We start from the raw sequence: 18,412 nt of genomic DNA on the forward strand, positions 1-18,412 counted from the left end.
TAGTATATATCACTCAATCACATATATCCATCCCTGCTGTTATGGGTATTCTGTCCTCATGCAAAACAATTGAAGCAGAAACCATCCAAAACCTGACAAATTTAATGGACGAGAGAGTTCAGAAGCTCCTTTCGAACAAGGGGTCCTATGTGCAAATGTAACATCACCTAGAATAAAGTTTTGAGTTGAAAACTGTTTGATTTCAGTTTCTAATAACTTGCTAATGCTTATAATTTCAAAAATGACCATTTTTTTGTTCTTTATTAAAATGAAAAGGTTGATCGAAGAGTGTGGGGGACAGGGCCGGCTCCAGGTTTTTCTGGGCCCCGGGCAAAAGAGTCTCAGTGGGCCCTTTTAATACATACACGATTCATGATGCACAGATACGGCGGAGAAATATATATATATATATATATATATATATATATTTATTTATTTATTTATTTATTACACATGGCCCAGCCTGCCCCCTCATCCTTCACATACGCAGACATATGCACACGCACACACGGTACGCAGACATATGCACGCACACACGGTACGCAGACATATGCGTGCGCACACACGGTACGCAGACATGCGCGCGCACACACGGTACGCAGACATATGCGCGTGCACACACGGTACGCAGACATATGCACGCACACACACGGTACGCAGACATATGTGTGCGCACACACGGTACGCAGACATATGCGCGTGCGCACACGGTACGTAGACATATGCACGCACACACGGTACGCAGACATATGCGCGCGCACACACGGTACGCAGACATATGCGCGCGCACACACGGTACGCAGACATATGCACGCACACACAGTACGCAGACATATGCGTGCGCACACACGGTACGCAGACATATGCGCGCGCGCACACGGTACGCAGACATATGCGCGCGCGCACACGGTACGCAGACATATGCACGCACACACGGTACGCAGACATATGCATGCGCACACACGGTACGCAGACATATGCGCGCGCACACACGGTACGCAGACATATGTACACATACAGACATACACATAGATAAAACAGACAAATATATATACACAGTCATATACACTGATATTCACATACATGCACTCACACAGACCAATTACTAATATTTTTAATATGGGGATTGGGGAAGCCTCACTCACCTGTCCCCGGTCCAGTGTCCTGTCCAGCAGCTCCTCGGGTATGGGGCAGTGCAGGGCCCCCGGCGTGTCACAGACTTCATGGCCCTGGAACATCAGAGGGGGCCACTTGCGGTCGGGTCCGGGCCCCTCCCGCCCATCTGTGCAGGACCTCCGCTCCGACGGTGTTTGATTGCCGGCACTCCCCCAGACATGGCCGCGCGCTGTGCGGCTGTGTCTGCTAGTAATGACGCGGCAGGAGCGACACACAAGCACAATTAAAGGTGCAGTGCCGTCGTCCCTGCCGTGTCATTACTAGCAGACACAGCCGGACAGCGCGCGGCCATGTCTGGGGGAAGTGCCGGCAATCAAGCAGCGCCTGCGTCCCTGAACAGGTGCCGAGGAAGCGGCCAGGGCCCCGACAGTGAGTGGGCGGGTGGGTGTGTGGGCCCGGCCCCGACAGTGAGTGGGCGGGTGGGTGTGTGGGCCCGGCCCCGACAGTGAGTGGGCGGGTGGGTGTGTGGGCCTGGCCCCGACAGTGAGTGGGCCCGGCCCCGACAGTGAGTGGGCGGGTGGGTGTGTGGCCCGGGCCCCGACAGTGAGTGGGCGGGTGGGTGTGTGGGCCCGGCCCCGACAGTGAGTGGGCGGGTGGGTGTGTGGGCCCGGCCCCGACAGTGAGTGGGCGGGTGGGTGTGTGGGCCCGGCCCCGACAGTGAGTGGGCGGGTGGGTGTGTGGGCCCGGCCCCGACAGTGAGTGGGCGGGTGGGTGTGTGGGCCCGGCCCCGACAGTATGTGGGCCCGGCCCCGACAGTGAGTGGGCGGGTGGGTGTGTAGGCCCGGGCCCCGACAGTGAGTGGGCGGCTGGGCCCCTCTGATTTTCCAGGGCCCCGGCACTTGCCCGGGTACGCCGGGTGCTGACGCCGGCCCTGGTGGGGGATCTAAGAGTGTGGCAACCCAGTAGTCAGGATTATTTCGAATTCTGACAATCTGAGGGTCATGTTGCAGGTAGTGCAGCAAGAAGGCACTCATGTGTCTTGCGCATCTAGGAGCCCCAAAATTATTTTCCCGGCTAGATGCAGCTAAAAATTATTATTATTTGAAAGCTGGTGGAGCTTAGTATAGATGGCCTAATAGAATCAGTACTGCAAACTGCTACAAGGCCCAAATTATTTTCCAGCCAAGATACAGATAAACATGATTAGTCATTTTAAATCTGGTGGAGTTTAGTATAGATGGCCTAATAGAATCAGTACTGCAAACTGCTACAAGGCCCAAATTATTTTCCAGCCAAGATACAGATAAATATGATTAGTAATTTTAAATCTGGTGGAGTTTAGTATAGATGGCCTAATAGAATCAGTACTGCACACTGCTACAAGGCTCAAATTATTTTCCAGCCAAGATACAGATAAACATGATTAGTAATTTGAAAGCTTAAAACGGTCGGTGAGGTGATTTTAACAAATCATCAAGCTTTTACTCTCCAGAGGATGACACAGGGGTAGAAAAGTCCTTTTGGATCCATGATTTGTTCATCTTTATGAACGTGAGTCTGTCTACATTATCAGTGGAGAGCCGCGTGCGCTTATCTGTCAGCACACCACCAGCGGCGCTGAACACACGTTCAGACAGAACGCTGGCTGCGGGGCATGACAAGATCTCCAAGGCGTAAGTGGCGAGCTCTGGCCATTTATCCAGATTGGAAGCCCAAAAAGAGCAAGGGTCCAGTGACACAGTCATGGCTTCAATGTTTATTTGGAGATACTCCTGTACTATCGTCTCTAGGCGTTGACTATGTGTCAGACTTCTTGTCTCCTGTGGCCTTGCAAAGGATGGGCTAAAAAAGTGGTGAAATGATTCCGCAAAATTGATGTTACCAGCAGATACTGTGTTTCTGTTACGTTTTGAGTGCTGAACACTCGACGGTCCCATGGTTGGCAAGTTGGAACTGTGAGATTCACTATGTGCACCACTGGTGTTTTGTGGAAAAGCACATGTAAAATTCTGCAACAGTCTCTGCTGATACTCCTGCATGCGTGCATCCCTTTCTATAGCAGGAATAATTTCTGCAAATTTACTTTTGTACTGGGGATCTAACAGTGTGGCTACCCAGTAGTCAGGATTATTTCTAATTCTCACAATTCGAGGGTCATGTTGCAGGTAGTGCAGCAAGAAGGCACTCATGTGTCTTGCGCATCCAGGAGCACCAAGTCCCTGTTGTGTTGGTGGCGAGGTAACAATCATGCTTCCTTCCTCTGCCCTCTCCCCCCAACCTCGCACAACAGAAATGTGATCAAGGTCTCCCTCATCTGATGAGTCTTCCATCAGTTCGTCCTCCACTTCTTCCTGGGCTGCTGCACCTTCCTCACTAGTTTGGCTGCTACCATGCGCCCTGGTAATACCATCTCCCCCACCCTCACATGCCTGCCAGCTTGGTGTGCCGACCGTCTGGACCTTGCAGATGTTAGCCCTTCCGCATACAACTCCTCCTCCTCTACTTCCTCCACCTCCTCTTGTGCCACCACCTGACTCCGAATTCTGTTTAACATGTGCTCCAGCATGTAAATCACCGGAATAGTCATGCTGATAATGGCATCGTCAGCACTAAACATCTTCATCGCCATTTCAAAACTGTGCAGAAGGGTGCATAGGTCCCTGATCTAAGACCACTCCTCCAGCGTGATTTGCCCCACCTCTGGATCTCGTTGGCCCAGGCTATAAGTCAGAACATATTGCACCAGGGCTTGTCGGTGCTGTCACAGTCGCTGCAACATGTGCAGAGTTGAATTCCACCGGGTAGGCACATTGCATTTTAGCCGGTGAAGTGGCAGGCCCAACGACTTCTGTAGAGATGTAAGTCGCTGAGCTGTGGGATGCGAACGGCGGAAGTGAGCACACAGCGACCATGCCCTCTGCAGAAGGCCATCTAGTCCGGGATAGTGGGCTAAAAATTGCTGGACAACCAGGTTCAACACGTGAGCCATACAAGGCACGTGTGTGACATTGCCCCGGCGAAGGGCCACACCCAGGTTTGCAGCATTGTTGCACACGGCCTTCCCTGGTTTCAGGTCCAGTGGAGACAACCATTCATGAAACTTGTTCTCCAGAGCTGACCACAACTCCTCAGCTGTGTGACTCACATTTTGCAGACATTTCAAAGTAAAAACCGCCTGATGATTTTGGCTGAAGATAAATGGAACATTTTCATCACCTTTCATAATCACCAATGGGACAAGGCAGGGATGTCCTCTGTCCCCTCTCGTATACATCCTAGTGACAGAGCACCTGCTCTCATCAATTCGCCATAGCCCCAATATTAGGTGGATTGAGGTGGGAGGCACCGAGTACAAGTGCTCTGCATTTGCTGATGATGTCCTAGTATATATCACTCAATCACATATATCCATCCCTGCTGTTATGGGTATTCTGTCCTCATGCAAAACAATTGAAGCAGAAACCATCCAAAACCTGACAAATTCAATGGACGAGAGAGTTCAGAAGCTCCTTTCGAACAAGGGGTCCTATGTGCAAATGTAACATCACCTAGAATAAAGTTTTGAGTTGAAAACTGTTTGATTTCAGTTTCTAATAACCTGCTAATGCTTATAATTTCAAAAATGACCATTTTTTTGTTCTTTATTAAAATGAAAAGGTTGATCGAAGAGTGTGGGGGATCTAAGAGTGTGGCAACCCAGTAGTCAGGATTATTTCGAATTCTGACAATCTGAGGGTCATGTTGCAGGTAGTGCAGCAAGAAGGCACTCATGTGTCTTGCGCATCTAGGAGCCCCAAAATTATTTTCCGGGCTAGATGCAGCTAAAAATTATTATTATTTGAAAGCTGGTGGAGCTTAGTATAGATGGCCTAATAGAATCAGTACTGCAAACTGCTACAAGGCCCAAATTATTTTCCAGCCAAGATACAGATAAACATGATTAGTCATTTTAAATCTGGTGGAGTTTAGTATAGATGGCCTAATAGAATCAGTACTGCAAACTGCTACAAGGCCCAAATTATTTTCCAGCCAAGATACAGATAAACATGATTAGTAATTTTAAATCTGGTGGAGTTTAGTATAGATGGCCTAATAGAATCAGTACTGCACACTGCTACAAGGCTCAAATTATTTTCCAGCCAAGATACAGATAAACATGATTAGTAATTTGAAAGCTTAAAACGGTTGGTGAGGTGATTTTAACAAATCATCAAGCTTTTACTCTCCAGAGGATGACACAGGGGTAGAAAAGTCCTTTCGGATCCATGATTTGTTCATCTTTATGAACGTGAGTCTGTCTACATTATCAGTGGAGAGCCGCGTGCGCTTATCTGTCAGCACACCACCAGCGGCGCTGAACACACGTTCAGACAGAACGCTGGCTGCGGGGCATGACAAGATCTCCAAGGCGTAAGTGGCGAGCTCTGGCCATTTATCCAGATTGGAAGCCCAAAAAGAGCAAGGGTCCAGTGACACAGTCATGGCTTCAATGTTTATTTGGAGATACTCCTGTACCATCGTCTCTAGGCGTTGACTATGTGTCAGACTTCTTGTCTCCTGTGGCCTTGCAAAGGATGGGCTAAAAAAGTGGTGAAATGATTCCGCAAAATTGATGTTACCAGCAGATACTGTGTTTCTGTTACGTTTTGAGTGCTGAACACTCGACGGTCCCATGGTTGGCAAGTTGGAACTGTGAGATTCACTACGTGCACCACTGGTGTTTTGTGGAAAAGCACATGTAAAATTCTGCAACAGTCTCTGCTGATACTCCTGCATGCGTGCATCCCTTTCTATAGCAGGAATAATTTCTGCAAATTTACTTTTGTACTGGGGATCTAACAGTGTGGCTACCCAGTAGTCAGGATTATTTCTAATTCTCACAATTCGAGGGTCATGTTGCAGGTAGTGCAGCAAGAAGGCACTCATGTGTCTTGCGCATCCAGGAGCACCAAGTCCCTGTTGTGTTGGTGGCGAGGTAACAATCATGCTTCCTTCATCTGCCCTCTACCCCCAACCTCACACAACAGAAATGTGATCAAGGTCTCCCTCATCTGATGAGTCTTCCATCAGTTCGTCCTCCACTTCTTCCTGGGCTGCTGCACCTTCCTCACTAGTTTGGCTGCTACCATGCGCCCTGGTAATACCATCTCCCCCACCCTCACATGCCTGCCAGCTTGGTGTGCTGACCGTCTGGACCTTGCAGATGTTAGCCCTTCCGCATACAACTCCTCCTCCTCTACTTCCTCCACCTCCTCTTGTGCCACCACCTGACTCCGAATTCTGTTTAACATGTGCTCCAGCATGTAAATCACCGGAATAGTCATGCTGATAATGGCATCGTCAGCACTAAACATCTTCGTCGCCATTTCAAAACTGTGCAGAAGGGTGCATAGGTCCCTGATCTAAGACCACTCCTCCAGCGTGATTTGCCCCACCTCTGGATCTCGTTGGCCCAGGCTATAAGTCAGAACATATTGCACCAGGGCTTGTCGGTGCTGTCACAGTCGCTGCAACATGTGCATAGTTGAATTCCACCGGGTAGGCACATTGCATTTTAGCCGGTGAAGTGGCAGGCCCAACGACTTCTGTAGAGATGTAAGTCGCTGAGCTGCGGGATGCGAACGGCGGAAGTGAGCACACAGCGACCGTGCCCTCTGCAGAAGGCCATCTAGTCCGGGATAGTGGGCTAAAAATTGCTGGACAACCAGGTTCAACACGTGAGCCATACAAGGCACGTGTGTGACATTGCCCCGGCGAAGGGCCACATCCAGGTTTGCAGCATTGTCGCACACGGCCTTCCCTGGTTTCAGGTCCAGTGGAGACAACCATTCATGAAACTTGTTCTCCAGAGCTGACCACAACTCCTCAGCTGTGTGACTCACATTTCCCAGACATTTCAAAGTAAAAACCGCCTGATGATTTTGAGCCCTGCTGCCAGCATAGTAAGGAGGTGTGCAGGATCCCTTCTGCGCAGTTAGAAAGCTTGTGGCATGACCAGACAGGCTTTGGGTGCAGGTGGAGGACCGAGAGGAGGATGAGGAGGCAGAAGCAGTGGAGGAACTTCGAGATAAAAAGGATTGACGCACAACTCGTGGGGACTTGGACAGCAGCCCCTTGTCCTGCTGTCACCATAGTTACCCAGTGCCCAGTCAGCGACATGTAACGCCCCTGTCCATGCCTACTCGTCCAAGTGTCTGTGGTGAAATGCACCCTGTCACACACAGAGTTTCTCAAAAGAAGAAAGCTGCTGGTCTGTGAGGAAGATGCAGGCGGACATGTTAGGTTGCGTTGATCCAAAGGTGGTGCTATCGATGTCGGACAGCGCTGAAAACCAGCTGGTGTTTCCACCTCCAAAGAAAATGATGACCTGCCAATCACGCTGGCTGTTGCAGGTAAAGAGGTGGCAGGTCTGCGTCCCAAAACAGGTGTGACTGCTGTACCCCCAGTCACAGAGGATGAAGAGGCCGCGGATGCACAAGATGTGGCAGACGGTGGTTGGCCCGGCTGGCTAGGCCGCATTGTAGCACAGTGAGCTTCCCACTGCAACTTATGCTTCATATCCATGTGCCGGTTCATGCATGAAGTACTCAAACTATGTATTTTTTGGCCTCTACTTAGCTTTTGCTGACAAATGTTACAGATTACATGAGTTGGGTCATCCTTATCGATCTGAAAAAATGCCCAAGCTATGCAAGGCTTAGCACCCATGCGACCTGAAGAGCCACCGCGACTTGTGGTCAGAGGCAGAGTTGTGTTTGAGGATGCAGTTGTTGACGTGCTTCCAGTACTACGTCTCTGTCCAGGAAGGCGCAACCTGACCTCGTCGTCACTAGCATCCTCCTCCACCTCCTCTGCTGACCTCATCAACTGGCTGACTGTGGGTTGACAGTAAGTGGGATCTCCAACCTCGTCATCATCACCGTGTCTGTTATCACACCCGTCGTCGTCAGAGCCAACCTCTTCCTGCCCTGACAAAAAACTCAAGTTGTTGCTCCAATCAGGTTTTTGAGTCTCATCATCGTCTTCCTCATTGTCTCCACCAACAGGAGTTACAGTTTGGGAACGAGGGTCTACATTATGGTCAGAACCTTCTGCGTCTGGTCCTGGATCCGACTCATAAAGATTCTGGGCATCAGTGCAGATCATTTCCTCGTCTGGATTCACAGAAGCTCTGGAGCCGACCTCTGATTCCCAGGCTATAGTATGAGTAAACAGCTCTGCAGACTCAACCATCTGTTCTACCCCATACTCAGACAGGCAGCTGGAGACTTAGGAGCTGTGAGGAAGCAAGTGCGATTGGGGTGACACCTCTGAGGACTGGAGTATTTGTGATGTTGAAGTTGAGGTGGAGGAGAGCCCACTTAAAGGAGCACTTGATATCCGTTGAAGCACCTGCTGTTTTTGTGCCTCATCTGGAATTTGTAGCGATGGGCGTGGCCGTAAGAAAGGGATCTTATCACATTGTCCGCTAAAAGAAGTAGACATCTTAGTTTGGCTGGAAGATGGTCTTTCTTCTGCAGATGTTACTGTTGCTTTAACACCTACCCCACGGACACAACCTTTTTTTCCCTTCCCAACACGCCTATTCCCCTTTCCACCAGCAGCAGGCCTTTTTCCACTCATTTTGGTGGTTAACTAATTGACAACTCTGGAGTTGTTTGCACAAAAAACAATGGATGGGAACCGAGCAGAGCTGAGTGGCCAAACTGTGGTATTAGCCCAAAAGTATTGGCTGGGTTAGATGCAGTAAAATAATTTTATTACATACACAGGTGGTGGAGGTTAGTATAGATGGACTAATAGAACAAGTCCCACACACTGCTACAAGCCCAAATATTTTTTCAGAGATAGATGCAGATAAAAATTATTTTGAATTTGCAACCTGGTGGAGGTTAGTATAGATGGACTAATAGAACAAGTCCCACACACTGCTACAAGCCCAACTATTTTTTCAGAGCTAGATGCAGATAAAAATTATTTTGAATTTGAAACCTTGTGGAGGTTAGTATAGATGACTAATAGAACAAGTCCCACACACTGCTACAAGCCCAAATATTTTTTCAGAGCTAGATGCAGAAAAAAATTATTTTGAATTTGCAACCTGGTGGAGGTTAGTATAGATGGACTAATAGAACAAGTCCCACACACTGCTACAAGCCCAAATATTTTTTCAGAGCTAGATGCAGATAAAAATTATTTTGAATTTGAAACCTGGTGGAGGTTAGTATAGATGGACTAATAGAACAAGTCCCACACACTGCTACAAGCCCAAATATTTTTTCAGAGCTAGATGCAGATAAAAATTATTTTGAATTTGAAACCTGGTGGAGGTTAGTATAGATGGATTAATAGAACAAGTCCCACACACTGCTACAAGCCCAAATATTTTCTCAGAGCTAGATGCAGATAAAAATTATTTTGAATTTGCAACCTGGTGGAGGTTAGTATAGATGGACTAATAGAACAAGTCCCACACACTGCTACAAGCCCAAATATTTTTTCAGAGCTAGATGCAGATAAAAATTATTTTGAATTTGAAACCTGGTGGAGGTTAGTATAGATGGACTCATAGAATGATGCTATGCCCAAAAGGTTTTACTTCACTAGGTGCAGTAAAAAAAATTGTATTCTATACACAGGTGGTGCAGCTTGCAACACAGATAGACTACTCCACTGACTAACACACACTGCAAGAGGCCAAAAAGTATTTGCTTTGCTAGATTTAGCCAAATGCTGTGAAAAAAAACTTGCACAGCACTAGCACAGATCTGCCTGGCAAAAAGTGATAGGAACTGATGTAACCTAGCCCTCAAAGGGACTGCAATTACAATTAGTCTTTACTCCCAACCTATCTATTTAAGAGCACAGACCTGCCTGATAAAATTCGTAGGAAATGATGTAACCTAGTCCTCAAAAGGACTGCAATCACAACTATTCCCTACTCCCAAGCTATCTGTAGATTTGTGCGAAAATTGGCTTGAAATTAACACTCAAAGTATAGCGCACACAGCAACAGCGGTGCCGTCTAACACGCAGCTACAGCAGTGAGAAAATGGTGGCTACGTGGAAAATGGCTGGGTCTTATAGGGCAAGGACATGTGACATACCCTGCCAATGACACATGCCCTTACTTGTGTGAAAAAAAGCAGTTCGCTCCGTGTGTGCGCTGCTGATATGCTGACAGACTGCACCTCCCCACTGTAAATGCGGGAAAGAGAAAAAAAAATGGAGATCTTCATTATTTATGCAGAGATCCATCCCCTGCCCCTCCCCCCGCCCCGCTGTACCCCGCTGTGCGGCTGTGTCTGCTAGTAATGACGCGGCAGGAGCGACACACAAGCACAATTAAAGGTGCAGTGCCGTCGACCCTGCCGTGTCATTACTAGCAGACACAGCCGGACAGCGCGCGGCCATGTCTGGGGGAAGTGCCGGCAATCAAGCAGCGCCTGCGTCCCTGAACAGGTGCCGAGAAAGCGGCCAGGGCCCCGACAGTGAGTGGGCGGGTGGGTGTGTGGGCCCGGCCCCGACAGTGAGTGGGCGGGTGGGTGTGTGGGCCCGGCCCCGACAGTGAGTGGACCCGGCCCCGACAGTGAGTGGGCAGGTGGGTGTGTGGGCCCGGGCCCCGACAGTGAGTGGGCGGGTGGGTGTGTGGGCCTGGCCCCGACAGTGAGTGGGCGGGTGGGTGTGTGGGCCCGGCCCCGACAGTGAGTGAGCGGGTGGGTGTGTGGGCCCGGCCCCGACAGTGAGTGGGCGGGTGGGTGTGTGGGCCCGGCCCCGACAGTGAGTGGGCGGGTGGGTGTGTGGGCCCGGCCCCGACAGTGTGTGGGCCCGGCCCCGACAGTGAGTGGGCGGGTGGGTGTGTGGGCCCGGGCCCCGACAGTGAGTGGGCGGCTGGGCCCCTCTGATTTTCCAGGGCCCCGGCACTTGCCCGGGTACGCCGGGTGCTGACGCCGGCCCTGCTGTGAAGGTTCAGGCTGTGCAGGAATGGCCTAGGCTTATTGGTTTGAAAACTATACAGAGATTTTTGGGTTTTGCCAATTATTACAGGAAATTCATTAAGAATTTTTCTGTAATTGTTAAACCTCTAACCGATCTCACCAGGAAAGGTGCGAATACGGCCCAGTGGACTACTGAGGCCATTGAAGCGTTTGAGTATCTCAAAGAGAGGTTCAGTTCCGCCCCTATCCTTATGCAGCCTGATGAGACCAAGCCTTTTTTGGTTGAGGTCGATGCTTCATCGGTGGAAGTCGGAGCAGTTTTGTCTCAGGAGAACAAGGGTCGAGTACATCCTTGTGCCTTCTTTTCGAAAAAATTTTTGGAAACCGAACTGAATTATGATGTTGGAAATCGGGAGTTTCTGGCTATTAAACTTGCGTTTGAACATTGGCATCATTTTTTGGAAGGCGCTAGATTTCCTATTCAGGTTTTCACAGATCATAAAAATTTGATCTATCTGGATGCTGCCAAGCGCTTGAATGCCCGTCAAGCTAGGTGGGCACTTTTTTTTCTCGGTTTCATTTTTCTGTTAGCTATATCCCTGGTACTAAGAATGTTAAAGTCGATGCTTTATCTCGCAGCTTATCTCCTATGGTCGGTGCTGAGGAGGAGGAGAACATTTTACAGAAAGGAGTTGTGGTGGCGGCATTGGACTCTGTTTTGGAGAATGGGATTCTGAAAGCTCAAGATGATGCTCCATCTAACACTCCCCGTGGGAGGTTGTTCGTGCCTAGAGCCTTTAGGAGAGATTTGTTTGTGGAGTGTCATGAGTCTCGGTTGGCAGGTCATCCAGGAATTTCGGAGACTAAGAGACTTATCGGTCGCAGTTTTTGGTGGCCTGGATGGCAGAAGGAAGTCATCAAGTGGGTGCGTCAGTGTACTGTGTGTGCTAGCTCAAAGGCTTCACATACGCCTGCTGCAGGCTTGCTTTGTTCTCTGGAGGTTCCTAGTGCGCCTTGGACGCATCTCACAATGGATTTTATTACTGATGTTCCTGTGTCCAAGGGTTTTACTGTCATCTGGGTGGACGTGCACCGTTTTAGTAAGATGTGTCATTTGGTTCCATTCATTAAGTTGCCCTGTGCCAAGACACTCGCAGAGGCGTTTGTTAAGGAGATTGTCAAGCTCCATGACGTTCCCATGGATATTGTTTCTGATAGAGGACCTCAGTTTGTGTCTCACTTTTGGCGTGCTTTTTGTGACAGGTTGGGAGTCCATTTGTCATTTTCGTCTGGTTATCATCCTGAGTCTAATGGACAGACTGAAAGAAAGAACCAGGATGTTGAACAGTTTTTGCGTTGTTTTGTGGCGGACAATCAAGAGGTGTGGTCTGAGTTTCTGCCTCTCGCAGAATTTGCTCTTAACAATCGTACATCCTCCTCTGCTGGGTGTTCTCCTTTTTTATGTTGTACTGGGAGACATCCATATTTTTTTTCATTCTCAAAATTGGGGTCGGCGGTGCCGGAGGAGGAGAATTTTTCCGGTGATTTGGAGAGAGTTTGGACTAATGTACGTTGCAACCTTCAAGAGGCTAACAGGAAGTTCAAGAAGTATTTTGACAGGAAACGTAAGGAGGTTTTGTTTACTGTGGGTGACATGGTTTGGTTGTCCTCGAAGAATCTGCAGTTGAGGATTCACTCTAAAAAACTGGGTCCTAAGTTTGTGGGTCCATTTAAAGTGCTTCAGGTTGTTAACCCGTCTGCTGTTAGGTTGGATGTCCCTACTTCCTGGAAGATTAATCCTGTGTTTCATGTTTCCTTGTTGAAAAAGACTGATATATCTGATAGGGACGCCACTGTCACAGTTCCTCCTGTTGTGGAAGACGGCGAATATGAAATTTCTCGTATCTTGAATTCTAGATGGCATAGAGGGAGATTACAGTATCTTGTCTCCTGGAAGGGTTTTGGTCCCGAAGACAACTCCTGGGTAAGGACGGGTGATGTCTCTGCTCCTAGGCTTGTTAAAGCTTTCCACAGGAGGTTTCCGGATAGGCCTTGGCCTGGAGGATCCTCATAAAAGAGGGGGTACTGTTAGAACCCTCCTGTTTGTTTTTTCCATCTTGTGTTTTGCGGTCATGTGACCATCTGCCTTTATATTCCAGCTCCGCCCTTGTGGCTGTGCTGGACTTCAGTGTTTGACTGTTTCTCTAGCCTGGTGCTTCGGTTCCTTTCTCTGTCAAGTTCGCTTGGTCCTCTGGGACCTCTAGTACATTTTTGTCAGTTTGACTTTTTGTGTTCTGCAACAACTTCTCTGTTTAGGAGGTGTCCCATTTTTTGTCCCAGTCCTTAGTTCTTTTAGGGACCCCTCCCTTAATTCTATAGGTCTTCGTTCAGACTAACCGATGACTAAGGCGGGTCTGTTCACTAGGAACAGGCAGCCCGCTACATCTTAGGGATTCAGCTTAGTCTTACTGTAGGGACAGCTTTCCCCTATCTTTCCTTAGTACATGTTGCAGATCATAACACTCATACCACCCTCATGGAGTCGGTTTCTAACCATTTGTGCAGACACACGCACATTTGTGGCCTGCTGGAGGTCATTTTGCAGGGCTCTGGCAGTACTCCTCCTGTTCCTCCTTGCACAAAGGCGGAGGTAGCGGTCCTGCTGCTGGGTTGTTGCCCTCCTACGGCCCCCTCCACATCTCCTGGTGTACTGGCCTGTCTCCTGGTAGCGCCTCCAGCCTTTGGACACTACGCTGACAGACACAGCAAACCTTTGTAGGGAGGTCATACAGGCAGGTGGAGGCCACACACAATACTGAGCCTCATTTTGACTTGTTTTAAGGATATTACATCAAAGTTGGATCAGCCTGTAGTGTGTTTTTCCACTTTAATTTTGGGGGTGACTCCAAATCCAGGCCTACTTTGGTTAATAAATTTGATTTCCATTGATGCTTTTTGTGTGATTTTGTTGTCAGCACATTCAACTTTGTACAGAACAAAGTATTCAATGAGAATATTTCAGCAGTGTATATGTACAGTGGGGGAAAAATTATTTAGTCAGCCACCAATTGTGCAAGTTCTCCCACTTAAAAAGATGAGAGAGGCCTGTAATTGATAGGTAGACCTCAACTATGAGAGACAACAAATCCTGAAAATCACATTGTCTGGTTTGGAAAGAATTTTTTTTCAAATTTTGGTGGAAAATAAGTATTTGGTCAATTACAAACAAGCAAGATTTCTGGCTCTCACAGACCTGTAACTTCTTCTGTAAGAGGCTTCTCTGTCCCCCACTCATTACCTGTAGTACTGGCACCTGTTTGAACTTGTTATCAGTATAAAAGACACCTGTCCGCAACCTCAAACAGTCACACTCCAAACTCCACTATGGTGAAGACCAAAGAGCTGTCGAAGGACACCAGAAACAAAATTGTAGCCCTGCACCAGGCTGGGAAGACTGAATCTGCAATAGGCAAGCAGCTTGGTGTGAAGAAATCAACTGTGGGAGCACTAATTAGAAAATGGAAGACATACAAGACCACTGATAATCTCCCTCGATCTGGGGCTACACACAAGATCTCACACTGTGGGGTCAAAATGATCTCAAGAACGGTGAGCAAAAATCCCAGAGCCACACAGGGGCACCTAGTGAATGACCGGCAGAGAGCTGGGATCAACGTTACACAGGCTACCATCAGTAACACACTATGCCGCCAGGGACTCAGATCCTGCATTGCCAGACGTGTCCCCCTGCTTAAGCCATTACATGTCTGTGCCCTTCTGAAGTTTGCTAGAGAGCATTTGGATGATCCAGAAGAGTATTGGGAGAATGTCATATGGTCAGATGAAACCAAAATAGAACTGTTTGGTAAAAACACAACTCGTCGTGTTTGGAGGAGAAAGAATGCTGCGTTGCATCCAAAAAACACCATACCTACTGTGAAGCATAGGGGTGGCAACATCATGCTTTGGGGCTGTTTCTTTGCCAAGGGACCAGGACAACTGATCCGTGTACATGAGAGAATGAATGGGGCCATGTATAGTGAGATTTTGAGTGCAAACCTCCTTCCATCAGCAAGGGCATTGAAGATGAAACGTTACTGGGTCTTTCAGCATGACAATGATCCCAAGCACACCGCCAGGGCAATGAAGGAGTGGCTTTGTAAGAAGCATTTCAAGGTCCTGGAGTGGCCTACCAGTCTCCAGATCTAAACCCTACAGAAAACCTTTGGAGGGAGTTGAAAGTCCTTGTTGCCCAGCGACAGCCCCAAAACATCACTGCTCTAGAGGAGATCTGCATGGAGGAATGGGCCAACATACCAGCAACAGTGTGTGCCAACCTTGTGAAGAATTACAGAAAACATTTGACCTCTGTCATTGCCAACAAAGGATATATAACAAAGTATTGAGATGAACTTTTGTAATTGACCAAATACTTATTTTCCACCAAAATTTGAAAATAAATTCTTTCCAAATCAGACAATGTGATTTTCAGGATTTGTTTTCTCATTTCGTCTCTAATAGTTGAGGTCTACCTATGTCAATTACAGGCCTCTCTCATCTTTTTAAGTGGGAGAACTTGCACAATTAGTGGCTGACTAAATACTTTATATACAGTGCATTGTGAAAGTGTTTGGCCCCCTTGAATATTTCTACCTTTTGCCACATTTCTGGCTTCAAACATAAACATATAAAATTCTAATTTTTTGGGGAAGAATCAACAACAAGTGGGACACAATCGTGAAGTGGAACGAAATTATTGGATATTTTAAACTTTTCTAACAAATTAAAAACTGAAAAGTGGGGCGTGCAATATTATTCGGCCCCTTTGAGTTAATACTTTGTAGCGCCACCTTTTGCTGCGATTACAGCTGCAAATTGCTTGGGGTATGTCTCTATCAGTTTTGCACATCGAGAGGCTGAAATTCTTTCCCATTCTTCCTTGCAAAACAGTTCGAGCTAATTGAGGTTGGATGGAGGGCGTTTGTGAACAGCAGTTTTCAGCTCTTTCCACAGATTCTCGATTGGATTCAGGTCTGGACTGGTCCATTCTAACACCTGGATACATTTATTTTTGAACCATTCCATTGTAGATTTTGCTTTATGTTTGGGATCATTGTCTTGTTGGAAGATAAATCTCCGTCCCAGTCTCAGGTCTTTTGCAGACTCCAACAGGTTTTCTTCCAGAATGGTCCTGTATTGGCTCCATCCATCTTCCCTGTCCCTGCTGAAAAAAAGCAGGCCCAAACCATGATGCTGCCACCACCATGTTTGACAGTAGGGATGGTGTTTCGAGGGTGATGAGCTGTGTTGCTTTTACGCCAAACATATAGTTTTGCCCAAGCTTTAACTTCCTAGTTGATATCCTTAGATGTTGCTTCAGTATTGCCACATAATCTTCTTTTCTCATGATGCCATCTATTTTGTGAAGTGCACCAGTCCCTCCTGCAGCAAAACAAGCCACAACATGATGCTGCCACCCCCGTGTTTCACAGTTGGGATGGTGTTCTTAGGCTTCCAAGCTTCTTCCTTTTTCCTCCAAACGTAACTATGGTCATTATGCCCCAAAAGTTACATTTTAGTTTTATCAGACCACAGGACATGTCTCCAAAAATCAAGGTCTTTGTTCCTGTGTGCATTTGCAAACCTTAATCTGGCTTTTTTATGTTTCTTTTGGAGTAATGGCTTCTTCCTGGCAGAGTGGCCTTTCAGCCTATGATACAGTACTCGTTTCACTATGGATAGTGACACAATCTTACCAGCTTTCGTCATCATTTTCACAATGTCTTTTGCTTTTGTCCTTGGGTTGATATGCTCATGTTGGACCAAAGCATGTTCATCTCTGGGACATAAAACAAGTCTCCTTCCTGAGCAATATGATGGCTGGACATTCCCATCTTGTTTGTACTTACATATAATTGTTTGTACAGATGAACGAGGCACCTTCAGGCATCTTGAAATTGTACCCAAGGATGAGCCAAACTTGTGAAAGTCCATAATTCTCTTTCTGATATCTTGGCTGATTTCTTTAAACTTTCCAATGATGCTACACAAAGAAGCAGTGTGTTTCAGGTGCGCATTAAAATACATCCACAGGTGTGTCTCTAGTTAACTCAGATGTTGCTATCAGAAGCTTCCAAATACATGACATCATCATATAGGCAGTCCAGAAGTGTTTAAAGGCATAGTAATCTTAGTGTATGTAAACTTTTGTGTTTGCAGTAAGTAATAAAAATGCCTTAAAAAACACTCTCTCTCATTGTTCTGGCATTTAGCAAATATTAAAAATGATGGTAATCCTAATTGACTTAAAATGGGAAAGGTTTATTCTGAGGACCTAGACTAGAACACATCAACAGTGCATCAGAGGGGCTACAATATATCGAAAACATTTTCAAAGTTTAGCTACATTTAAGAAAGCATAGAAATACATTGCTTTACTTTCATTACTCTGATCATGTATTATTTGCCATTTATAGCTGCATTCACAGTTCAGATGGTCATTTTAACAGCTTAGATAAGGTCTTAGGGTATGTGCACACGATGCAGAAATGCTCAGGATTTTTTCCTGAGCATTTCTGCATCTCCCTGGCAGGAAAAAACGCATGCGGATTGTACATGCGGTTTCCTGCCAGGGACATGCGGATGTGAAGCTTTCTTCATATGCATTTCCACATGCGGGTTGTCAAGCGCTTTCCAAGCGATTTTAGCATCACTTGGAAAGTGCTTGTCAACTTCACACTATATAAATCCATGCAACCGGCATGGATTTATATAGTGTGTGAATGTCAAAAAATAAAAAATATATATACTTTACCCTCTGATGGCCCCCGGTGTCCTGCTTCACTCGGTCCCGGCTGCCGGCAGTGAAGACTTTAGGACCTGCCGACGTCAGCGCCACGTGACCCATCACATGACTTTGACGTCAGCGAAGGTCCTTCTTCATTCAACCCCGAAGTGCCGGGAACCAAGCAGGAGCGCTGCGCGGGCCGTCAGAAGGTGAGTATATATATATATATTTTTTATTTTATTCTTTTTTTTTTAATGGTACCTGGGTCTGGATGACAGTCCTCTCCTCCACACCCGGGTACCATCCGCACATTAGACCGCACGGAATGCGCATCAACATATACAGTGATGCGGATTCCATGCGGTCTAATGCAAGTCAATGGCGGCAAAAAAGCAGCGTTTCCGCAAAATTAATTGACATGCTGCGGATTTTTGAGCGCAGCGTTTACGCTGAGGAAAAATCCGCATCATGGGCACAGGACATGCGGATTTGAATTGGAGAACATTGCTGCCCTTCTACCATGCGTTTTTAATGCGTTTCCGCGGCGTTTCCGCAACTGCAAAAAACGCCG

The sequence above is a fragment of the Phyllobates terribilis genome, unplaced genomic scaffold, assembly GCF_046119375.1.
Source record: "Phyllobates terribilis strain yellow unplaced genomic scaffold, ASM4611937v1 Scaffold_1__5_contigs__length_1240528914, whole genome shotgun sequence".
Lineage (NCBI taxonomy): Eukaryota > Metazoa > Chordata > Amphibia > Anura > Dendrobatidae > Phyllobates > Phyllobates terribilis.